The sequence below is a fragment of the Cervus canadensis genome, chromosome 28 (assembly GCF_019320065.1).
Source record: "Cervus canadensis isolate Bull #8, Minnesota chromosome 28, ASM1932006v1, whole genome shotgun sequence".
Lineage (NCBI taxonomy): Eukaryota > Metazoa > Chordata > Mammalia > Artiodactyla > Cervidae > Cervus > Cervus canadensis.
The window spans coordinates 43,661,884-43,688,362 of NC_057413.1; the positions used below are offsets into that span (position 1 = coordinate 43,661,884).

General features: G+C 39.6%; 1 protein-coding gene across 3 annotated transcripts in view; it reads right to left on the reverse strand.

Annotated features, from left to right (window-relative positions):
• BTBD9 (BTB domain containing 9) overlaps window positions 1–26,479 on the reverse strand; it is a 402,401-nt gene that overhangs the window by 227,756 nt on the left and 148,166 nt on the right. The gene's annotated exons all lie outside the window — the stretch shown is intronic.

Genomic DNA, 26,479 nt, shown 5'->3' on the forward strand with positions numbered 1-26,479 from the left:
GGTGACCTCCAGGAGCTGGTGATGGACAGGGAGGCCTGGCATGCTGCGGTTCATGGGGTCGCAAAGAGTTGGACATGACTGAGCGACTGAACTGAACTGAATCCTATTTTAAGCGCCTCAGGGATATTAATTAATTAAAATTTTACATCAAAAAAAAAAAAATTTTACATCAGTCATATGGCATAGGTTTGGTTACCATCACCATTTTACAGATGAGGACACTGAAACCATTTGTTCAATAGCCATCACAGCTAGAAAGTGTCAGAACCACATATTTCAAAATTAACTTGGCTAAAACAAAACCTTCTGATTTCCATTCTTCAAACCTGCTCCTCCCCCCCATGGTCCTTCTATCATTCATCCACATGCTCAAACCAAAAACTTCTCTCCTCCCTTCTCTGTTTCTACTCTATTAACGAATTCTGAATATATCTTCAATCAGACATTCACAGCATTCCATTTCCATGACTAGCACCCAAGGCCCCACTGCCATCACTTCTCCTCCAGGGCATGGTCTCTCTGCATCTACTCCTGTCTGTCTCTATGTTCACTACAACAAAAGAAAAAACTGGGAGGAAGGGGTCTTTAAAATATTCTGATAGCAAGCCATCTCACTCGGGGACCCTACATGATCGGGCGGGCACCGTGCCAAACCTCCAACTTCACCTACTGCCACCCTCCCTCTTGCCACAGGGCCTTCCTTCTGGTTCTGACACACCAAGCTCATCCTAACACTGTGACTTTTCAAGGGTACTCCTGCCTGAAATGCCTCACCCTGAGATTTTTACTTACTGATTCCTTCCTGTCACGCAAGCCTCAGCTCAAATTTTATCTTCTCTGACTACCCAATTTAAAGTTTCCCACTTCTCTACCATGTTTTACCAATATTTTCTTGCAGTGTTCATATATGAAACTGTCATATTTACTTGTTTTTCTATTGTCTGTCTTTCCTCCACCAGAAAATATATGCTCCACAACAACGGGGACCATCTCTGTTGGTTCACTGCTGTGTATCCTCAGTGACTGGAACAGAGAGTACTTGGCACTCAAGCTCAATGAGTGCACCCAAATTCAAAGAACTCTCTCTAGTAATAGTCTGTATTGAGACAGTGTGTGATTACACATCAAATTTCATTTCAGTTGTTTCATGGATGTATATATGCATACGTGTGTATAGATAGATAGATACAGATATATAGACAACACAATGTAGATAAAAGATAAGGATATAGAAGCAATGTGTGAGACCTGGGTTCAATAACTGGGTCAGAAAGATCCTCTGGAGAAGGCAATGGCAACCCACTCCAGTATTCTTGTCTGGAGAATACCACGGACAGAGGAGCCTGATGGGCTACGGCTACAGTCCATGGGGTCATAGAGTCGGTCAAAAGTGAGCGACTAACATATAGAAGCAATATCTATACATACAGAAGCAATCTCTATACATAGAAAACTCTCAGAGAACAGGAAGTATGCTTTAATTTGGTGTCCCATAGGTTCTAGGAATACATACAATGCTTAACTCAATGTTCCTTTGGCTCCCTGTGAGCCCAGAGAAACACTCAGGTTGTTCAGTTTTCCTCTAAGCCTTTAACAAGAATGAGACACAGAAGATTGCTAAATTTTATCTTACAGAAAGAAAAAAATCTTGAACACTCTAACAAACAAAAACAACTGACCTTTAGAACAGAAGCACCCCATAGATCTCTAATAATATATTGAGGCATAAGAATATTCTGTTAAAAACACAAATCTAAGGGAACTTTCAATATTAACATTCCAATTATAAAGTTAACAATGTGGAACAAAATCATTTAATGTCATACATCTTTTAGATATCTTAAACCTGAAAGTTATACAGAATCTCTTCCTAGTACTGATAAATAAGATTAAAAAGTAGATAAATAAGAGACTCAATTTTATTAAAAGGTTAAAAAAAATGAAGCTAAGAGTTAAGGATTCCTGCTATAGATAACAGAAGTAGCAGAGTGAGGAACATTCAAAAAGACGAACTCCAATTTTCCACCTTAAATCCAAATTTCCCACTCATCCCCCTCCCCCTAATATTTTACTGTCCAACACTTCAAGGAACAGCTACAGAATCTTATAAATGAAACTAATGTGGCAACAGCCATCCAAATTCTAATTTGTATATATTTTAACATGAACATTTTCATTCATGGAGTTTTCACTTAAGAAAAGCGAGCAGGACAGTTTTGTATGCCTTGCTCCCCAGCCCTGTACTCTTCCCTCAGCAAGACCCAGAGCCTCTCTGTGAGAGTCAGCTGTTGGCTTTATTCAAGTCACAGCGTGAGCCCCTCGCAGTATCTGTAAACAGCAAGTGCTATGAATTACAAGTCCACAACAACGATAGCTGCGGTCATAGGAACACACGTGTGCACCCTTCTCAAGCATCCAGCTTTCTCTTAACTTCCTATGATACCTAAAGCATGCCAGGTTCTTCTAGCCTCCTAAAGACGCAGAATCACACATGGTATCAAAAGCAGCTGATGGGCACTTCCCTAGTGGCTCAGTGGTAGACGGTTCCCCTGCCAGTGCGGGAGGCCTGGGCTCGATCCCTATCAGTGATTTGCTCCCACATGCCATGAAGCGACCAAGTCCGTGCGCCACAGCTATTAAGCCTGTGCCCTAGAGCCGACGAGCTGCAACTACTGAGCCCACGTGCCGCGGCTTCTGAAACCCACGTGTCCTGCAGCCCGTGCTCTGCAACAAGAAAAGCCACCACAATGAGAAGCCTACACACTTCAACAAAGAGTAACCCCTGCTCGCCGCAACTAGAGAAAAGTATAAGCAGCAACAAAGACCCAGCACAGCCTAAAATAAAATAAATTAAAATTTTAAAAAATGACAGTACATCATACAGCTGATAATGTGTACCACAGTAATGTATCAGTTAAAACAAATTACAATAAATCCAAGGCTTAAGGGGTAGGAGTATATAAATGCAGAGTCTATAATGACAAGCTGTGCATGTTTTAAGACTGAAAGGTCATGGTGACACAAAGATAAAGGGAGAACAAGGACATTAATGACAAGGCGCCCCGGATGTGCCCCACTGCCCTAGAGCAGCCATGGGGGGTGACAGCAACTGGCCACTCCTCACAAGAGGGAAGGGGGTTCTAATCAGTTATCTTGCCCCTGGTTTCGAGACTCTGACGTTTATCAACTGTAGTATCTGTCAGCTCCCAACCGCTTGAGGAAGAAGAAATATAGAAAGATGCAAATATCTTATTTGGATTCATGTTCTCTTCCCATTATTATTAATTTTTACTACTAGTCACTGAAAAGAAGTGTGAAAATAATATCTGTCTTTTTCTGAGTTTACTGTTATTTCTTTGAAAAAGAAAGACATTTTGAGAAGGACTATGAGAGCTGTAATACTCTTTCCACATGTTTTCGGATGCAGTCATCTTTAATCTTATATCCAAGACATATCTGTCTTACTTTGCAATGCTCATAAAGTGAAGATTCTAGGCTTTTGTTCAGTACATAGTTCACGTACAGAAGAAGGTTTCATTAATAACAATTAAGGGAGAAAGATCACACTGAAATGTACAAGATTAACCCTGAATACAAATTTAAAGCATGGGACAGTTTTCAAATAGGGATCTCTGTATATAAGATTTGAAAAATCAAGCAAACAAGTCTCTTCTCTGGAGAGGGATACAAAGTAAAGAGGGAAGCAGAAAAGGCAAAGGGAAGCAGCCTGTGTTAAAGGGTGATATGTCAGACCCAGTCTCAGATTTGAAGAAATCTTTTCAAAGCCACCAGCTGGATGAGTGTTAGAGCTGGAATTCTAATATAAACAAAACCCACAGCTCCAAAGCCTAGTGGTCTCTGGGGACAGAGAAGGGAGGATATTTTCACGTACGTCCACAGCACTGATTCTGACGTTCTAAAACTGTAGAAAGACATGACTTTAAGAATGCCACCACTGGGAATTCCCTGGAGGTCCGGTGTAAGGGCTCAGGGCTTTCACTGCCAGGGCCTAGGTTCAGTCTCGGGGGGGATCTAAGATTCTGCAAGCGTGGCCACACACACACATACACACACACGAGTGCTACTACTGTCTCACCACTCTAGAGCAAGTTAGTACATATAAAACCTGTGTTCAGAGAGAAACAGTTGAAGTAGGGAGATGATGGTCACCATCTCACTACAAGGTACAGACTGGCAGCTAACAACCTTTCAGCACTAAGATGGCAAGTATATAACTCCAATTCTTCAGCAGGGCTATGAGAATGACAGGCCACAAGTTCAGAGCAGAGCAAGTGAAAAGCACTAATCAAAACATCTCCCACAAACTACCAATAAGACAATATTTTCAAGTAGAAATACTACTGGGAAATAAGCCTTGGGGTCCTTTAAGCCTCAGTTAGATAAACAGATTCTTTCCTCTGACACCTACAAAGGAAGAGAGGCCTTCATTCTCTCAATAGTCCAAATGTGTTTACTGAGCACCTGCTCTGTGTCATGTATAGTTCTAGATCTTGGGAAGCTTCATTTTAGTGGGAAACATATAACAAATTTTAAAAAGACAAAATAAACTAGTAAATATACACAATACATTGTGATGAATGCTATGGAAAAAAACAAAACAGTAAAGGACATAGGCATTTGGCAATTTTCAAAATAGGGTAGTCAGAGAAGGTCTATCTGAAAAAATGACATATGAGTGAAGACTTGGGGTAAAGAAATGAGCCATGCAGTTATCTGGAGGAAAAAGTTTCTAGCAGAGGGAAGAACAAATTCAAAGGTCCTGAGGCAAGAGCACCTGTGTGTTCAAGGACAGAAGAGAGGTCAGTGTGGCTGGAGTAGAGAAAATAAGGAAAAGAGCAGGAAAAAACAAAGCACCCCTCCCCCAAAAACAAAAACACAGCCCAAGAGGTGATGAGCACCACATCTGCGGGGCCTTGGAGACTATGGAGTGAGGGCTGTTTAAATAGTGAGCAAAGATCAGTTCAGGAATTATTCTGAAAGCAGGACTAATAGGACTCATTAACGGACTAGATGATGTCAAGGTTTTTGGCCTGAGCCAAAGGATGGACTTGCTATCTATTGAAACACGAAAGACTGTGGAAGGGGGATTCTAGCAGCCAGCCCAGGAATGTGACTTTGTTTATGTTACATTTCAGATGTCCATTAGACATTCAAGTAAAGGTGTCAGGTGAGCAGTTGAATTTATGAGTCTGGAGTTCAACAGAAAAGTCTGGACTCAATATATAAATTTGGGAGCCCAGAAATGGTTTACAGCCGTGAAGCCTGGATGAGTGTGAGCATGACAAACAGGAGGACAGAGGGTCATGGACAGAGTCCAGGGCACTTCAGTTTTAGAGGTCAGGGAAACAGGAGGAACTGGTGACACGGACAAGGACTCAGAGCAGACCACTGGGCTCAGCACTGTAGACATAATCGGTGATCTTGACAAGGGCAGATTGGCGGTGCAGTATGACAGGAGGAAGAAGTTTAAAAGAGAATAGGACAACTTCTGGACAACTTTCTTAATACTTCTATAAAGTGACAAACTTTGTTGAACAAGCTATCTAAATTCCTCCCATCAAGTCCCTACTAAATTATAAAAAGACAAGCACCATTAGTGTTAATGATATGTTTATTGAATATTATAGCTAACATATCACTGTTAGGTTATGTCAAATTTATGGCATAGCAGACACATGTTTAATGTGTAGAATGTCTACTTTACACTGCATCAGGGTCTCCATACCACACATACTAATCAAACATTTATGCATATTTTATAATCTTTTAAAGGATAATGTGATATAATAGAACACTGATCAGGGAGCCAGCAGATCTGGGTTCCACTCCTGGTTCTTCCCTTAACTAGCTGTATAAATTCTGAAAACCACCAGCATCTCTGGACTTCTTTATTAAATGTAAAATGAGTGGGTTAGACTAGATCATTTATAAGCCTTTCTGCAACCTCAAAATCATGACTTTCAGCAATTTCAAGAGCCGAAAAATGTTTTATTTGATGTGCTTTGCTTTTTCAATTTATCAATAGCTTTGACCAAATCTAGAATTTTTTGATGCTGGTCTAAGTTAGCAAAGTAATTTACACGTGTATTTTTCCTATAGAAAACTATAATCCTTTTTATCGTATGATCCCCAGAAACACCCTGTGGAGAAGTGGAGAAGCTTAGTGACTGCCTATGAAGGCAATAAAGAGAATTGTAACCCTGAGGGTTAAAAACTACTAGTCCACAGAACTCAGAACACATACTACAGTAAGAGAGACCTCTCGGGGAGCATTACTCTTGGCGACCCGACCCAGGCCCCAAGTGCTGGGGCACCGCCGAAGCTCTAAAGGGGTCAGGTTAGGGGTTGGTTTCCATTTTTCTTGGGTGCTAATGGTTCCTTTGTATGTATCTAGCTCCTTCCCATTTCTTTACCAATTCTCACAATGTTTTTTAGGGGAAAAGGTGGTTGCAAGAGGCTTCTGAACAGAGAATCCTATCTTATAGAGAGTTACAGAGAGGAAAACCTATCACCTCCATCCTGGGGGATACAGGGAAGAAAACAATAGCTAACATTTACTGAGTTTTAACTATATGCCAGATACTCTTCAGAGTGATTTCCATGTAGTGTCTTGTTATTCCTGACAACAACCTAGGAAGCAGATGTTATCAACAGTCCAATTTTACATATGGCACGAACTAAAATAAGACATACAATTACACAGCCCAAAATTATAGCTAAGAGGTAAACCAGACACTCCCTTAAGCATGAAGCTTCATCTACAAAATTCCTCAGAGAAGGCCAAAGTTTCTATTTTAAGGGCCCAGGTGAAATCATGGCAAGAAAGAATGGCTTCTCCTTATTAGAATGTACAGAAATACATATTACAAAACCATGGCCCTTTAATAATGCTGGTTGGAAAGCAGGGTTTTTTTGTTAGACTCCATTTTTCTGTTGGGACAGGATTTAGTCTGTAATAGACCTGAACTCATACAGTAAGAATCTTGCTGTATGTATAAAAGAAAAACAAAAGTACTGAGTTCCTAGAAAAAAGATACCCATGCTAATATGATGCCATCAGAATTTTCACCCTATCTGCTCTGCTCAGCAACAGACGCACCTTTCCTATGAGGAAGGAAAGGTGGAGGGAGTAACACAGAACAGTCTCACTTGAGATGTGGAAAACAGAAGTGGCAAGGCTTTTTAAAAAACAAAAAAACATTGTAAGGAGCTCAAGCCAGACAGAATCATCTTGATTTCTGCTTTGTATGTCAAGCAAATATTTACTTAGCAGGCAAATGGATTGTGGTGATAGGGCCTTGTGACACAGAGGGCGACATAAACAATTTCCCAAACAAGACCGGACAACACTTCTATACTGACTTAATCAGAGAAAAATAGATTCAAGTCTCCATGAGGAATACCAACAAAGACTGAAACCCTGACATTACAGACAGATATCCTCTATGAACCGAAAAGCAAATACATAAAACACTTAAGCTGAGTCTAGGCTGGTCTTACATCTATGTGGAAGGAGTGAGAATGTATCTATCTATTAAAAAAAACTTTCTTAAAATAGATATTTTTAAAAATCTTTTGGGGTGATCCACATCAAAGTTTTTTTTTTTTCCCTTTAAATATACACACTTGAACAGAAAAAGCACACGAATGACTACATATTGAAATAAATTCTATCATCAGCAGATCTTGAAATGAATGCATGGAATTTATAATTCCAGAAGACATTTGTATTGACATAGTTACTATATAATCTGGTGAGATGGCTATATCAGGAGGGACAAAAGACCATGTGCTACCTTTCAGCTAATAAAATTTATCGAGTATGTGTGTATATATATATATATATACACACATACACACACACACATTTATATATGTATATTGCTGAAGAGAAAAAAAATTGAAAAACTGTTCTCGAAGCACACAATCTAGGTAGTAGTTGAAAAAGCACATTTAAATGTCAGTAATAAAATTCCTCTCCCACCTGACAGAGGAGTTACTGGTCCTCCCAGGAAAGCTCTCACTGAAGCCAAGGGTAAAACATTAGAGCAAAACAAAGGCAAGACACCTGAATGTTGAGGACCTCACCCACATGAATCAGGTACCTGGGCATCGTTTGTCTAGCAGAAGACACAACATGCTCAGTCAGAGTGAACCTGCACCAGAGACTGACCACAGAAACGCATCCTCCTTAAAAATGCACCCTGTTCTCCACCCACACTGCTCAGGGAATCAACATTTTACGACTGCTCTTACAAGAATTTGCTTAGTGTCTGTCTTCTCAGCAAGCGGTGAAGTGGACTCTGTTCACGGACCACTCTTGCTCACCTCTGACACCTGCATTTACTGAGTGCCAAATGTACACCAGGCACTGAGCACATCTTTACATTTATGATTTCAGTTAGTCCTAGACTCTATGAGGCAGGCCTAGTATTAGCCATTTTATGTTACAGATCCAGAAACTGAGGCTCAGAGAAGCAGGACTCAAAGTCACATAGTCGAATATGAACCCAGGTCTGTTTGATGCCACAGCAAAGGTTCACTATACTAAATAGCTAGGCAGGGTGGGATCAATCTCCCCAACATGTTCTGACAAGCTGTAGGTCAAATCCTGCATACCAATCTAGGCAAACTAAAATAGGGATGGCAAAAATTCCTGAGCACCAGGCCAATTAGAAAGCCTGAATTATCCTTAAAAAAAAAAAAATCCTTGTTTTAAAAAAAACAACAACAATAACTCTTCCTTGTGTAATTTATATTTTTCTTCTTTATTAATGGCAATTTTACAACTCATTAAAAGAACTGTCATTGCTCAGATTTTTGCCAAGAGAACTTAACTGCAGTTCGTTTTTTTTTAAGTAAATGAAAATATATCAAGCTCTATAAAAGTCGACTAGCACTAAGAGGAAATGCTGCAGTAAAGACTCCGAAAAGGCCTGCTGCTTTGTTAATGGAAGTATATATGACCCGTCAATTAGAGACAAGGAATTTGGGTCAGCATATATAGCCATTTGTTACAATTCAGATGCCAATTTTGGTATCAGAAAACTAGGAGACTCAAGGGACTTTTCAATCATCTGGTATAACAGGCAACAAACAAAAGATGTTGCAAATTATTCAGCAAAGTCAAAAAGAAACTAAAACGCTCGTATTATTTGGAAAGTGGGCTGGGTTCATGTAAAGCCCACTGGCATCCTTATTCTAGAAGAAAAATACCAGCAGGAGAAGAAACAAGTGCTCTAATGGTCATCAACAATTCCACATGTTGTGAAACAGCAAGAAAGTGGAAAAGTTCAAGGACATAAATGTATGGATCTTGCCCAGTCTCACTGAACTTTGACCCAAAGGAACTAATGACTAGACATCTTTTCTGAATAATAAGATTACAAAACAAGAAAAATTATTACAAGACTTCCTACAGAGAAAGACAAAAACACTATCTCCCCCTCCCCTTTGCCCTACCCACCAGCCTCTTATTAGAAGAAGGCTATATGATATACTTTGTCATATTAGGAATATACCTTATCTTGAAAAAAATTACAGTTAAGTTTTTCTGGGGGTAAACTCAAAGAAGTTGGTGGATTAAAAAAAAAAGTCAAGTTAAAACTGCAGCCACTGGAGAATGAAACCCACAGGAAGATACATGAACATTCTTCAGTCCTGCTTCACTAGCTTTGAGAGAGACACAGAGACCTACATTTACATAACCCTCTAAAAGGTGATTTATGATTTAAATTCAGCTTGTTCAGCTTCAGCTCTGGTTAACTTAACCCCAGAGCCCAAGCCTAAAAATGTTCTGTAGCAACCAGAGGAGTGTCAAGGGCCCCACAAGAGGAAGAGGAGGGGTGGAAATGACTGACTTTACTCTGTCCCTCAGCCAAAGTCCCTCCTCTGCTGCCCAGATTCTCCAGGACTGTATCACATTTGCCCTACCGAAAAAAACCTGGAAGGGAATAAATGTTCGGATAAGCCCTCTAACCTGACATATGCAAAATTTTTAACTGCAAGGAAAGGGAAAAAAAAAAAAAGAAAGAGAAGGGGAGAGAGAAAGACATAAGAGAGAAGATAAGAGATGCATATTTTTATAAGCCAAGGTGGAGGGTAAAATTAAGCATGGGAGGATAAAAGGGACAAGAACAGTATTCTCCCTCACTCTATTGAAAGTGGAAGTGAAAGTGAAGTCACTCTGTCATGTCCGACTCTTTGTGACCCCATGGACTGTAGCCTACCAGGCTCCTCAGTCCGTGGAATTTTCCAGGCAAGAGTACTGGAGTGGGTTGCCATTTCCTTCTCCAGGGGATCTTCCCGACCCAGGGATCAAACCTGGGTCTCCAGCACTACAGATAGACGCTTTACCGTCTGAGCCACTAATTTAGAAGCTAACAACTACCAAGCACACAAGCCAGTTCCAGTCCCTTCCTTTCCTCGGTGGTACATAAGCTCTTCATAAAGGTTATTCCAATCAACCCTTTGTCCCCATGTTTCCATTACAATATTTATGAGGACCATATGAGGAAATAATTGATAAAACCACATGGCTCATTTGGGTACTACTCACTCACAACTCAGAGACCATGCAGTAATAATGTTTCGTTCTGGGCGCGACACTTTACCAAGGTCACAGAGAAACTGGAATGCACTCAGAGGCAAGCATCCAGGACAGAGAAAGGACTCAGAACCACACCAGTGAGGGCCTGGATGTGCTCAGCCTGCAGAAGAGAGTCTTCCAATGCTTGAAGGGCTCTCACTTAGGAAAAGGCTTATGACTGTTTTTTGTGGCCTTACGCAGGAGGGGCTGAAAGCAACAGAGCTGATGAAGAAATTTCAGCTCAATAAAAGCAAAAGCTTACCAAAAAAAAAAAAGGCAAGAGCTTTCTTAGCACGGCTATTCAAAGACAGAGCAGGCAGTGTGAGGAGACAGAGTCCCAATTCATGCAAAGAGTAGATAACCACTTAGCAGAGATGCTTAGTGAGGAGTTTAAGCAGTGATTCAATGTTCAGGACCAAGTCAGTGTTTCTCTGAGTGTATTTCGAGTACAAACAGAATTAGAACCACCTGAAATAATTACCAAACAGAAAATAAAAGGACTTCAGGAAACAATGCGTTCTCTAGGACCACTGTTTTGGTTTCATGACTCAGAGGGGGAAAGTGCCGGAATCTGCATTTTAACAGGTTCTCCAGATGACTGTGATGTGCACTCAAGACTGAGAACTAAACTAGGTGACTGCTGAAGCTTCATCCATCACTTATTCTCTAATAACACTTGGGCCCTGCAAGTGGTTTCCCTGTTTTGATCATTTATTTTTGTTAATATCTCACTCGTTTCACTAATCCCTTCTTTTACTTTATTGAAAGTCTACCCACCTTTTTAAAATCCAGCTTGAATAAATGATAAATTATTTCTTCTCTGATTTTCCAACCACATGTGTGATCCCTGATGACTCTAAACTATATGGCTGCTTTGTACTATACCAAAGGAACCTGTTACAAACTAGAGTTAATAAATATCTATATACTATAAATACTTCAAGGGGACAGCCTCTGTCTCATCCCTTTTATCCTCATTACCCAGCACAGAAGTTGGCACACAGTATTATAATCATAAATTTAACAAACATCTGCTGAATGAACGTCTTGTATTGTGGGTATATTGTGTTTACTTAAGTGTAAGCTCTGTGAAGGCAGACACGCGTTTCTAGAGATCATGGTCCTTCCTAGCCCAGTGCTTAAACAGACCAGAAGGTCTGATAAACCTTGAAGTAAACTAATTGCTGAGTCTCAGCCATTTTCTTTCTGGGTTTTTAGGTTAACAAGGGATTATTACAAAAAGTTGTCTCCCCATGTCCAAGGAGCAGCAGCTGCACGGGCGCAGGAGGACTGAAAAGAGCTACTCCACGTTCAAGGTCAGGAGGGGCGGCCGTGAAGGAATGCCCCTCGTCCAAGGTAAGGAGCAGTGGCTGTGCTTTGCTGGAGCAGCCGTGAAGAGACACCCCACATCCAAGGTAAGAGAAACCCAAGTAAGACGGTAAGTGTTGCGAGAGGGCATCAGAGGGCAGACACACTGAAACCATAATCACAGAAAACTAGCCAATCTGATCACAGGACCACAGTCTTGTCTAACTCAGTGAAACTAAGCCATGCCGTGTGGGGCCACCCAGGACGGATGCGTCAGGGTGGAGAGGTCTGACAGAATGTGGTTCACTGGAGAAGGGAATGGCAAACCACTTCAGTATTCTCACCTTGAGAACCCCATGAACAGTATGAAAAGGCAAAATGATAGGATACTGAAAGAGGAACTCCCCAGGTCGGTAGGTGCCCAATATGCTACTGGAGATCAGTGGAGAAATAACTCCAGAAAGAATGAAGGGATGGAGCCAAAGCAAAAACAATACCCAGTTGTGGATGTGATTGGTGATAGAAGGTCTGATACTATAAAGAGCAATATTGCATAGGAACCTGGAATGTTAGGTCCCTGAATCAAGGCAAATTGGAAGTGGGCAAACAGGAGATGGCAAGAGTGAATGTTGACATTCTAGGAATCAGCGAACTAAAATGGACTGGAATGGGTGAATTTAACTCAGATGACTATTGTATCTACCACTGTGGGCAGGAATCCCTTAGAAGAAATGGAGTAGCCATCATGGTCAACAAGAGAGTTTGAAATGCAGTACTTGGATGCAATCTCAAAAATGGCAGAATGATCTCTGTTCGTTTCCAAGGCAAACCATTCAATATCATGGTAATGCAAGCCTATGCCCCAACCAGTAATGCTGAAGAAGCTGAACAGTTCTATGAAGACCTACAAGACCTTTTAGAACTAACATCCCAAAAAGATGCCCTTTTCATCATAGGGGACTGGAATGCAAAAGTAGGAAGTCAAGAAACACCTGGAGTAACAGGCAAGTTTGGCCTTGGAGTAGGGAATGAAGTAGGGCAAAGGCTAAGAGTTTTCCCAAGAGAATGCACTGGTCATAGCAAACACCCTCTTCCAACAACACAAGAGAAGACTCTACACATGTACATCACCAGATGGTCAACACCAAAATCAGACTGATTAAATTCTTTGCAGGCAAAGATGGAGAAGCCCTATACAGTCAGCAAAAACAAGACTGGGAGCTGACTGTGGCTCAGATCATGAACTCCTTACTGCCAAATTCAGACTGAAATTGAAGAAAGAAGGGAAAACCATTAGATCATTCAGGTATGACCTAAATCAAATCCCTTATGACTATACAGTGGAAGTGAGAAATAGATTTAAGGGACTAGAACTGATAGACAGAGTGCCTGATGAACTATGGACGGAGGTGCGTGACACCGTACAGGAGACAGGGATCAAGACCATCCCCATGGAAAAGAAATGCAAAAAGGCAAAATGGGTGTCTGAGGAGGCCTTACAGATAGCTGTGAAAAGAAGAGAAGTGAAAAGCAAAGGAGAAAAGGAAGGATATTCCCATTTGAATGTAGAGTTTCAAAGAATAGCAAGGAGAGATAAGAAAGCCTTCCTCAGCGATCAATGCAAAGAAATAGAGGAAAACAACAGAATGGGAAAGACTAGAGATCTCTTCAAGAAAATTAGAGATACCAAGAGAACATTTCACGCAAAGATGGGTCCGATAAAGGACAGAAATGGTATGAACCTAACAGAAGCAGAAGATATTAAGAAGAGGTGGCAAGAATACACAGAAGAACTGTACAAAAAAGATCTTCATGACCCAAATAATCACAATGGTGTGATCACTCACCTAGAAGCAGACATTCTGGAATGCGAAGTCCAGTGGGCCTTAGAAAGCATCACTAAGAACAAAGCTAGTGGAGGTGATGGAATTCCAGTTGAGCTATTTCAAATTCTAAAAGATGATGCTGTGAAGGTACTGGACTCAATATGCCAGCAAATTTGGAAAACTCAGCAATGGCCACAGGACTGGAAAAGGTCAGTTTTCATTCCAATCCCTAAGAAAGGCAATCCCAAAGAATGCTCAAACTACCGCACAATTGCACTCATCTCACAAGCTAGTAAAGTAATGCTCAAAAACCTTCAAGCCAGGCTTCAGCAATACATGAACCGTGAACTTCCAGATGTTCAAGCTGGTTTTAGAAAAGGCAGAGGAATCAGAGATCAAATTGCCAACATCCCCTGGATCATCGAAAAAGCAAGAGATTTCCAGAAAAACATCTATTTCTGCTTTATTGATTATGCCAAAGCCTTTGACTGTGTGGATCACAATAAACTGTGGAAAATTCTGAAAGAGATGGGAATACCAGACCACCTTACCTGCCTCTTGAGAAACCTGTATGCAGGTCAGGAAGCAACAGTTAGTTAGAATTGGACGTGGAACAACAGACTGGTTCCAAATAGGAAAAGGAGTACGTCAAGGCTGTATATTGTCACCCTGCTTATTTAACTTATATGCAGAGTACATCATGAGAAATGCTGGGCTGGAGGAAGCACAAGCTGGAATCAAGATTCCTCAGATATGCAGATGACACCACCCTTATGGCAGAAAGTGAACAGGAACTAAAAAGCCTCTTGATAAAAGTGAAAGAGGACAGTGAAAAAGTTGGCTTAAAGCTCAACATTCAGAGAACTAAGATCATGGCATCTGGTCCCATCACTTCATGGGAAATAGAAGGGGAAACAGTAGAAACAGTGTCAGACTTTATTTTTCTGGGCTCCAAAATCACTGCAGATGGTGACTGCAGCCATGAAATTAAAAGACGCTTACCCCTTGGTAGCAAAGTTATGACCAACCTAGATAGCAAATTAAAAAGCAGAGACAATACTTTGTCAACAAAGGTCCGTCTGGTCAAGGCTATGGTGTTTCCAGTGGTCATGTATGGATGTGAGAGTTGGACTGTGAAGAAAGCTGAGTGCTGAAGAATTGATGCTTTTGAACTGTAGTGCTGGAGAAGACTCTTGAGAGTCCCTTGGACTGCAAGATCCAACCAGTCCATCCTAAACGAGATCAGTCCTCAGTGTTCACTGGAAGGACTGATGCTGGAGCTGAAACTCCAATACTTTGGCCACCTGATGCAAAGAGTTGACTCATTGGAAAAGACTCTGATGCTGGCAGGAATTGGGGGCAGGAGAAGGGGACGATAGAGGATGAGATGGCTGGATGGCATCACCGACTCAATGGACATGAGTTTGAGTAAACTCCGGGAGTTGGTGATGGACAGGGAGGCCTGGCGTGCTGTGGTTCATGGGGTCGCAAAGAGTCGGATACCACTGAGCAACTGAACTGAACTGAACCATTTCTTTTAACTCCCACTGGCCTTAAAATGTGTTTTCTCAAATGTCTGAAAGTAGCAAGCACTGTGAGATTCCTCAAAGATGACAACAATAAAGAGATGCAGAAGAGAGGCAAAGGAAGAAGCCAGCTCCATTTGTATGATACAGGGATGATGACCACACATGAAGTGCCCCCAAAGCAGCACAAGTGTCATGCAAAAAAACAATACAAAGAACAGTATCATTAATCTTTCCAACTCATGAAGGTCCTTGTTTCCACACTTTTCCTCCACACCAGTTCCCTTTTTTTTTTTTTCTCTATATATTGGTGAACATGTAGAGACATTATTTTTATTTTTTTTAATTGTAGGATCATTGCTTTACAGAAGTTTCTTGTTTTCTGTCAAACCACAACATGAATCAGCTATATCTGTACATATATCCCGTCCCTTTTGAACCTCCCTCCCATCCCATCCCTCTAGGTTGGTACAGAGCCCCTCTTTGAGTTTCCTGAGCCATACAGCGAATTCCTGTTGGCTATCTATCTTACATACGGTAATGTGAGTTTCCCTGTTACTCTTTCCATACATCTCACCCTCTCCTCCCCTCTCCCCATGTCCGTAAGTCTATTCTCTATGTCTGTTTCTCCACTGCTGCCCTGTAAATAAATTCTCCAGTACCATTTTTCTAGATTCTGTATATATGCCTTACAACACAATATTTATCTTTCTCTTCTGACTTACTACACTCTGTATAATAGGTTCTAGGTTCATCCACCTCATCAGAACTATCTCAAATGCATTCCTTTTATGGCTGAGTAATATTCCATTGTGTATATGTACCACAACTTCTTTATCCATTCATCTCTCATGGACATCTAGGTTGGTTCCATATTCTAGCTCTTGTAAATAGTGCTGCAATGAACAATGGGATAAATGTGTCTTTTTCAATGCTGATTTCCTCAGGGTATATGCCTGGGAGTGGGATTATGGGTCATATGGTGGTTTTATTCCCAGTTTTTTAAGAAACTTTCCTACCATCTTACAGAGTGGCTGTATCAATTTACATTCCCACCAACAGTGCAAGAGCGTCCTCTTTTCTCCACACCCTCTCCAGCATTTATTGTTTGTAGACTTTTTGATGATGGCCATTTTGACCGGTATGAGGTGATATCTCATTGTAGTTTTGATCTGCATTTCTCTAACAATGAGCAATGTTGAGAATCTTTTCATGTGTTTGTTAGCCATTGGCACGTCTTCTTTGGAGAAATGTCAGTTCAGGTCTTTTCCCCACTTTTTGATTGGGTTGTTTGTTTTTCTGGTATTGAGTTTTATGAGCTGCTTGTATATTTTGGAAATTAATCCTTTGTCAGTTGTTTCATCTGCTATTATTTTCTCCCATTCTGAGGGTTGTCTTTTGACCTTGCTTATAGTTTCCTTTGCTATGCAGAAGCTTTTAAGCTTAATCAGGTCCCACTTGTTTACTTTTGTTTTTATTTCTGTTACTTTAGGAGGTGGCTCATAAAGGATCTTGCTTTGATTTATGTCATTGAGGGTATTGCCTATATTTCCTCTAAGAGTTTTATAGTTTCTGGTCTTTAATCCATTTTGAGTTTATCTTTGTGTATGGTGTTAGGAAGTGTTCTAATTTCATTCTTTTACATGTAGCTGTCCAGTTTTCCCCAGCACCATTTATTGAAGAGGCTGTCTCTGCCCCACTGTGTATTCTTGTCTCCTTTGTCAAAAATAAGGTACCCATAGGTGCATGGGTTTATTTCTGGGTCTATTGATTTGTTCCGTTGGTCTATATTTCTGTTTTTGTGCCAGTACCATACTGTCTGGATGACTGTAGCTTTGTATTATAATCTGAAGTCAGGAAGGTTCATTCCTCCAGCTCCATTCTTCTTTCTCAAGACTGCTTTTGCTATTTGGGGTCTTTTGTGTTTCCACATGAACTGTGAAATTTTTTGTTCTAATTCTGTGAAAAATGTCATTGGTAATTTGAAAGGGATGGCATTTAATCTGTAGGCTGTGTTTGGCAGTATAGTCATTTTCACAATGTTGATTCTTCCTATCCAGGAACACGAAATATCTCTCCATCTGTTTACATCATCTTTAATTTCTTTCATTAGTGTCTTATAATTTTCTGTGTACAGTTCTTTTGTCTCCTTAGGTCACTTTATTCCTAGACATTTAATTCTTTTTGTTGCAGTGGTGAATGGGATTGACCCTTCTGTCTTCTTAACACTTCAGGTCACCAGCTTGTGGTGGAAAAGCCGTCCCTTCATCCCTGTTGCCAGGGACTCTGCAGCCAGAGCCCTGCTTCATCCCTTCTTCTCAGCCTAAACTTTCCAGGCAAAAGGTCTACTACTCTCTGTCTCCATTTTTCTGCCGCAGTTTACTCCTGACATGGGCTGCAAAGTTCTCCTGACTCATCTTTGATCATTTTTCTCACATCTATCTCTCTTTTTTGTTCCCATTTGGCACTGATTGCTCTCTATGAAGCTGCCATCTGGAAAGACAGCATTAAGCTTTTAATTACTAAAACCAACAGCCTTCGATCCGTGGGTTTGTAAAGTCTTAGTCCATGTATCTGAAAATTTACATTCTGTAGTCTATTTAAGGAGTAGAGACCTAAATACATATAAGAATGTAAACATTTTAAGAAACAAAAGATTTTTAATTTTTCTTACTTTCAGAAGCATCTGCCAATGTAGAAGGGCTCTTGTCCCTTTATGCCTTCTAATCGGGAGCATCATTGCTGGTCCCATCTTATAAACCCTGTTCCCTTTCTCCATTATGTCCTAAAGATAACAATACTACTACTACTAATAACCATCACTAATTGAGCCCACTAATCTAGGCACTTCACATATAGCATCAATAACCATGATACTATTTTCACTATTTTTAGTTGAAGACCTTGAGACCCAAAAAATCTCTAAGGTTATACACTACTAAGGAATTAATTTGAGATTCCAACCCAAGTTTGTTTGCTTCCAAAGCCAACATACCTATACTATGCTATCTGTTCATAACACTATTTCAATTATTTTTAATATCACTTCTAAACTTCCAAATTAATAAGAGTAAGAAAAGCCACATTCCAGTAAGATAAATCTACTGGTAACACGCAGGATGAATTGGAAGGGAATTAACTAGAGGTTGGGAAACCAATTAAAGATGTAATAATTTAGGCATGAGTCCATAATGGCCTGCACTAGGATGCCGGCAGGGAATGAAAGAGAGACAGATATGAGAGAAATTATAAAAGATGAATCAAAAGAACTTGGCCTCTGTTTAAACATGTGAAGTAAGAGAAAAAGAATCAAAGCTCGTTTAAATTATAAGTCTGTCTGACCAAGAAACAACATGAACTGAAACAGGAAAAACCAGAGAAAGATCAGAGTTTGTGGGAGAGGAAGTGATAAATTTCTTTTTGTAATTATTAAAAGTAAAACAATGATGTGACTGAGATAGAGGAAGGTGAACACTTTACAATATACAGATCTTTAAAATAAGAGTAAAAATGTCTTTCTGCTTTTCCTTAATGTGGCACTAAAATTAATGAAAAGGACTTCAATTAACATATTCACATAAGAACACTGATCTCTGACTGGAGTAAATACCCTTGTGTTCCTTGCTTGTAATCCCTTTCTTTTCCCAACTTGTAAAAAGTGCAATGCCTGCAAATTCCAACACCATTCATTCAAAGGAGATGGTTAATAGGTCTCATCTGTTTAGCTGGAAAGCGTATAGCAGGTCCTTCATAAGACGACCACAGACAATCATTTGAGTGAAAATTTATGCAAAGTAACAGATTAGTAATAGTTTTACACCAGCAGGGCTTCATGTCTCATTATTTTATACTGACTGCTAATAGAGTTTAGTATTAGAATCTGAAAAGGAACAGAAAATGGAAGACTCTCCCCGCAGAATTTATTGTACCCTTTCAGCTATTATGGGTTTCATTACAGATTTCTACTCCAAGGCGTTATTCTTTGTTTTATTTTCAAAATGTGGCTCATACTTTAAAAATGGCTTTCTGGGAAACCTCTACATTTGCATGAATTCCAATGAAACTCTCTTCTCTGTCTGCTGTCATCATTCTGCTCAGCAGCTTGTTACATATTTTATAGGGTTAGGACGTGATTAACAATGGACTCCTCTACAGCATTGCATAAAACAACAAAATCAACAGTAAGGCTCAGCAAAGTAAACATCCAGAGTGCTTTTAAATATTTGGTTTTACGGGTTTTAAATGACGAGTTAAAAAAAAAATGCTATGCTGTAGATGAGGATGTAGCTACAGTCCCACCCTGTGATTGAGGACAGTCAGATGAATAGATTCTGCATGAAGAATGTTCACTACTTAGCTCTTCAACATTCTCTTATGATATCCACTGGAACATCAAATGTCCCCCTGCATATTGCATATCATCCCAAATGGAGAGAGAAGATGATAGAGGAAATTAAAATGCTACAACTGCAGTAACTGTTACATAAATAAATCAAGTTGCTTTTTGGAAAAGAGAAGACATCAGAAAATGGGATAAGTTTCAAATGGTGCAGGAATGTTGGGGATGCATTCCAAATTCAACCCTGTATTCTACAGACTCATGAAACAGAGCTATACACACTGGGTCACACATCAGCAGGACAAAAAGTGGTTTCCCTTTGTTGAGGGAGATAATAGAAAAATAAATGCTGGGAAGTTTTCAAAGGAGATCAAAAGGTGCAGTGACTAATGACTCCAATGTACTTCAAAATGGAAATTCTTCAAGCAAGTAGGTCTGAGTTTCAAGTAATTAACCTAACATTTACACAATGGATTGTGACAAAATATAATGAAGTTAGCGTACAAAACACGGTCTGATAAATGTTAACTCAATGTTCTTATCCTCTGGTGGACACAGCTGTTTTATTAGAGATGACCACGGAGTGTTAAAAACTGGGGAAAACACTATATTATGTACCTTCTTAATCTATTTTTGAGTTTAAAGAGTTTACAGTTCACATTCGGAATGCTGGATTTATCATAAGGCACTGAAAACCACGCCACTCTTAGAAAAATATAAGTTTAAACAATATCTTTCCACAAGTAGTTTTAAAAAGCATCATTTCTATAAAATTAAAAATTAAATCCTGGAATTAATGCAAATTCATGGTAAGAAAATAAAAATCTCATTCATTTAACAAAAGCTAATTGAAAATGAGAACAATCAATACAGTACCACCAGCTCAAAGAATGTCACTATCAAACAGGCTGCCTGAGGGAACCAACCATTCCTGGAACCAGTTACCTCTTTTCTGGAAAAAAGATAAAAACTGAATATTGTTGGTCTGGTAGTACAAGAACCAGCATGATGAAACAAAAAACCAAAATCAGGGTTTACCCAGTACTTACAGAGTAAAGTCCATGATCTTTTCTAAGTTTATTTTGAAGTTCACAGAGAATTAAATTCACTGGTTTTGGTGTGCTGTTCTATGAATTTAAAAAAACTGCCACCAGAGCAATCACAGAACAGTTCTATCACCCCCAACACATGCCCTTGTGCTGACTCTCTGCAGTGAAACCCTCCCCCAGCCTCTAACCCTGGCAACCACTGATCTGTTTTCCATTGCCAGATAGCTTTGCTGCCTATAGAACGACATAGGAATGCAACCGCACAGTAAGTAGCCTTCTGAATCTTGTTTCTCTCACTTAGCAAAATGCATCTGAGATTTATCCACGCTGCTGTGTCTATTTTAACCTGTTACTTTTTCACTGCCAAATAGCAGACCATAACATGGATGCACCCTGATTTGTCTATTCATTCACCAACTGAAGGGATATGTGGGTTATATACAGGCTTTGTAAATTATTAATAAAGTTGGCATAAAAATTCTTATTCAGATTTTTGTGTGGAATGGCAGGGTCATATGTAAGTCTATATTTAACTTTATAAGGAACTGCCAAACTCTTTTTCCAAATGATCATGCCATTTTGCATTCCAACCAGTAATGAATGAGAATTCCAGATGCTCCCCATCCTTTCCAGGACTTCTAGTGTCCATTTTTTTTTTCGTTTGTTGCTTTAAAAAAAAATCATTTTAATAGGTGTGTAGTGGTATCTTATTTTGGTTTTTGTTAAGTTGCATTTTCTTAATGACTAATGATGCTGAGCATCTTTTCATGTGCTTATTTGTCATAGGGATATTTTCTCTGATGAAGCGCTTATTTAAATTTTCTGTGTTTATTTTTTTTAAATTGGGTTGTCTGTTTTCTTATTGTTGAGCTTTTAGAATTCTTTATATATTCTGGATACAGGTCCTATGCCACATTGTAAATTTTTTTCTCCCCTCTATACAGTTTTTTTTTTAACACATCTTCTCAGATGTGTAAAACAATATCATTTATTTTATTTATCATTCCCCTCGTTCAGTTTGTCATAGTCTTTCATTAAATTATCTGACATGGTATTATAATAATCACTTTGAAGGAAATAAATAAGGTGATATGATAAAGACCAGGTTATCAGGAAAGGTTTTCTGAGAATGTGTGACATTTGACCTGAGAGCCAAATAAGAAGCCAAAGCAAAGAACAGACAGGCAGAGAGAAAACCAAGGCAAGAATCCTTTGGTGAGAAAGAGCTTGGCAAGTTCAAGGAAAAGGCGGCAGACCATCAAGGCTAAAAACCCACTGAGGGAGACAGAATGGAGCATAAGATGAAGAAGCACAGGCAGGGACCAAACCATGTGAAGTCTTACAGGCCTCAGAGAAGTTTTATGGTGAGATACCACTGAAAGGTTTTAAGCAAAGAAGGTAATTCAATCTTCCTCCATTTTAAGATTTGTCTGGCTACTGCATGAAGAATTAATTGGAGGGATAACAAGGAAACCAGTTATAGGTCACTACAGTCCAGGTAAGAAATGATGTTGGCATCAACTGGGGTGGTGGCAGTGCAGAATGACCGCAGTAGGTAAGATTCAAGATATATTTTAGAGTTGAAACCAATAGGATTCTCCAATGGGCTGAAATATGAAGAATAAAAATAGGGGAAGAATCAAAGATGACTCCAAGGCTTAAGATCCAAGATAAGATGACAGATGGATAGCAGTGCCATTTACTGGGAGAGATGCACTAACTACAGGAGTGAAAATCAGGAGTTCTATGTGGGACATACTAAGTTGAGATGTCTAAAAGACACCTACGTAGAGACTTCAAGTCAACAGCTAGCGCACAATAAAGAGACAACGGAGATAAATCTGTTAGGAGCATGTAATTGTATGAGAAAGGAGAGTATAGGTAAAGAGGGGCATTTGGAATAAAGCCCTTAAGTACTTCCACATCATACTGAAATATCAGCTTACCTGTCTCTCTCCCCTAACTGGTCTGTAAGTTCCTCAAGTACACAGGCCATGTCTTCTTCTTCAAAACTATATTTAGTAAATCTTGCTGCCTGAAACTTACCAAATGCTTAATAAGTGTTTGTGGAACTCATAATATATGAGGGAAGATGACATCAGCATGTCTAAGGTATACTGGGGTAGGCAAGATGAGCAACTCTAAGGAAATTGTGGAAGATTCTCTGGTGGCTCCTGCAAATGCAGGAGACCCGCGTTCAGTCCCTGAGTTGGGAAGATCCCCTGCAGGAGGGCATGGCAACCCACTCTAGTACTCGTACCTAGAGAATCCCATGGACAGAGGAGCCTGGCCGGCTGCAGTCCGCAGGGTCGCACAGAGAAAGACATGACTGAAGAAGCTAAGCAGCAGCGGTAGCAAGGAGACTGTAGTCCCAGAGTGGAAGCTTCAAGTACCAGGTTTTGCAGTGTTCATGATGGACAACCAGCCTCTCAAGCAAAAAGGGGCTCTTCAGAACAGCAGATTAAAATACTTGTTTTCAAGTAAAAGATGTTGATTTTTAATAGGAATTTTTGTGAGGATTCTCCTTTCCACTGTTTTTTTTTGGTTTCCTATCTGCAAAATAATAACAAGCTCTTTCCCTTTGAGTTACAAGTTAATAGGTCAGATGACTGGGCTGATACTGATGCTGAGTATCTTTGGATTTGATGGCCTGAATATAAATAATCATCTTGGCATTCCTAAGAATGCAAAGAGACTCTAATAGTACCTGTTGCTGCTACCCGAGATTCCTCCCATATTTGATTTGTCCCCTCAAAAGACTCAGGGAACAGCCTAAATAAAGCTCAAGATAATTCTATCACTATAAAGATTCTCTTCCTCGATGGTTTAACTTTATTGGAGGTAAAAGGCATATTACAACTCAGCAAAAACTGGGACTGAGAGATCCCAGCAGCAGGAGAAACTCCTAACTAAAGATGCCTGAAATCACTCTAGCTGTTTTCAAAATACATTTCAAGTTTTCACTGTAGCCACATATTCCCAATCTCACTTTGTGGTCCTAAGTAAGGTCATTTTGATTATTCAGAAAGTGGAAACTGACAATTTACTATTTATATGAATAATAGTAAACTAAGGAATGTATTGATTCTCTCTCCCCCTTCCTCATTAACAAATGACAATACATAAAAAATTTATGTGACATAAAAAGGCCTTCTTATAAGCATCTTTATCAGTTGGATACTTTAATTATTTAACATTAAATGTTCTATTAAGGGTATTATTTCAAAGGTGCCAGGCCAAGTACAACTCATGTTATGTAAAAATTTGATCATCCTTCTGAGGCAAGGACATTTGACTGAATATCCATGGACTCCCCACCAATTCTCCAACTACTGTGCAGTTAAATGGAGCCACACCCCTGCTCTGGTCAATGCACTGTGAGAGAAAGAGCATGTCACTTTTATGCTGAGAAAAGGCTAGTGTGTGTGGCTCTCCAGCTCTCCCTTCCCTTCTGCAGTGACCAAGGAGGCCACATGTTCCAGCTGGTACAGTTACAATAGTGGAGCTTCCATCAGTCTTAGTAGTGGAGACACTAAAGTGAAAGTGAAAAGTCGCTCAGTCATGTCTGACTCTTTGCGACCCCATGGACTGCCAGGCTCCTCTGTTCATGGAATTCTCCAGGCCAGAATACCGGAGCAGGTAGCCATTCCCTTCTTCAGGGGATCTTCCCAATCCAGGGATCGAACCCAGGTCTACCACATCGCGGGCGGATTCTTGACCATCTGAGCCACCAAGGGAGACGCTATGTGAGACAGAGTATCTGCCCTATGGCGGATATGTAACATCAACAAAAACCCGATATTTGTGATGCACAGTTCAGTTCAGTTACTCAGTCGTGTCCTGAAAAAAGGTCTGGACTGCAGCATGCCAGGCTTCCCGTATGTACTGTTACTGAGACTGATTTTGTTGTTACCACATAGCTTAGCCTACCCTTATTAATATACCTTCATGGTTGAAAACCACATTTAAAATTTTAGACAATCTGGAGGAGGTAAGTTCAGTGGCTAATTTTGGTCACAGAATCCATTTCACATTGTACAGATGTTATATTTAATTTGAAAGTATAGTTACTTGCAAAGATGAATTCTTTATAAGTAGAGGTTAGCATGGTGTCTTTGATTTTAAAAGAGCCACTTTATTTGCTATTGTTTCCTCCTGAGTTGCTTTGCGTATTGCGGCTTGAAGCACTCCATGGACAGAGTTATAGCTTTGCGTGGTCTCATTTGTTTCACCATCTTAAGGAGATCATTTCAAGCTAGCTTATGATAATAGGTATCAGCTAAAAGTCCTAACTACCGAAACAGCCTATTTAATAGAGTGAATGCTAACATGATTCAGAGAGATAATCTTCAGAGAGATGATCTGTTTGCTTACATTTTTAAAACATAGTTAAGAGACTTCTCACTAAAACACTCAACTTCCAAGGGTCTGCATCTAAATTTTATACAGCAAGAAAATGAAAATGATCTTATTTCTACATGCGTTACCCCGTATATTTAAGTTTTGTGTTTTCTTCCTTTCCAACTTAGTAATATCACAGCAATCATCAAACAGTTGGATCTGAGAAATGATAAAACCAGTCTGCCCCTTATGTCATTTCTACCCAGGAAGCTGACAACACATTGCTATTTATTTTTTGGTTGGTAACAACATTAGTCTGAACATCATTATGCACACTGCAGTTGTGTATTTATTTCTCCTTCTAAGAGAAAAGAAAAAGAATTTACTAGTGTAATATAAGAACAATGGGGCACTTTAAACTAATAGCTAGTGAATTTATAATAAACAAGAAGAAATGCATCCCCATATACATATAGACACTGAGCCAATCCTCGGAATTAGTTACTAATTATTTCATAGTTGGGGCTTTTTTTTTTTTTGTTTAAAGCTGGATATCAATAATGAATGAAATGTTTCATTTTTTGGCACCTAACTATAAAAGTAATTAAATCTGGTGCTTTAGGAGATCACTTCTCTAACCCTGGCTGGGTCTTTCACTCTCTCTGTTCACCTTCTGGAGTGAAGGAAGTAACACAGCAAGTTTTATGGCCACGTATCTCACTGTTCCCACTGTGAATACCTCAGGCAAGCTGAAGTCACACTCAAGTCCTAAAAATCTCTTCCAGGTTGGTAAAAACTCTGAGCTTCACAATTCCATTCCCCTTTTAAAGGAAAATAGTTTTGGTTTTAACAGCTTGATTGAAGTTTAATGGAAACAAATTGCATATTTCTGCTGTGTAAAATTGATAATTTGACATATGAAACCATCACTATAATCAAGATAATGAACACTATCCCCCAAAGTTTTCTTGGGACCCTTTGTAACCCTACTGTTCCATTTCTCCCCTCATAGCTCTGTTCCCAAACTATATTTCTTTTTGACACCATAGATTATTTTGAATTTTCTAAATTTTATATAAATGGAATCATATAATATGTACTTTTATTTGGCTTATTTTGCTTGCTAATGTCCCAAAGAAGAACAACCAATTACAAAGAGTGTACTATGCTTTCCCAGAAAATATAGACACTTAAGCTAGAGCCAATCAAATAATTTCCTTGCTTTGCTTCCATGTATCCTCTAGAAAAACCTTGCCCCAGCTCCTGTTGGTGGAGCAATCCTAACCACTTTTGGTTTGACACTGCTCAACTGGACCCTATGTTTGCTCAAATAACTTTTCAAACTTTAATGTACTTCAGTTCATCTTTTAACACACTCAACATAATTATTCTTAGGTCCATCCATGTTGTTGCATGTAACAAGAGTTCATTCTTTTTTATCACTGAGTAGTACTCCACTGCACAGATACATTATAATTTAC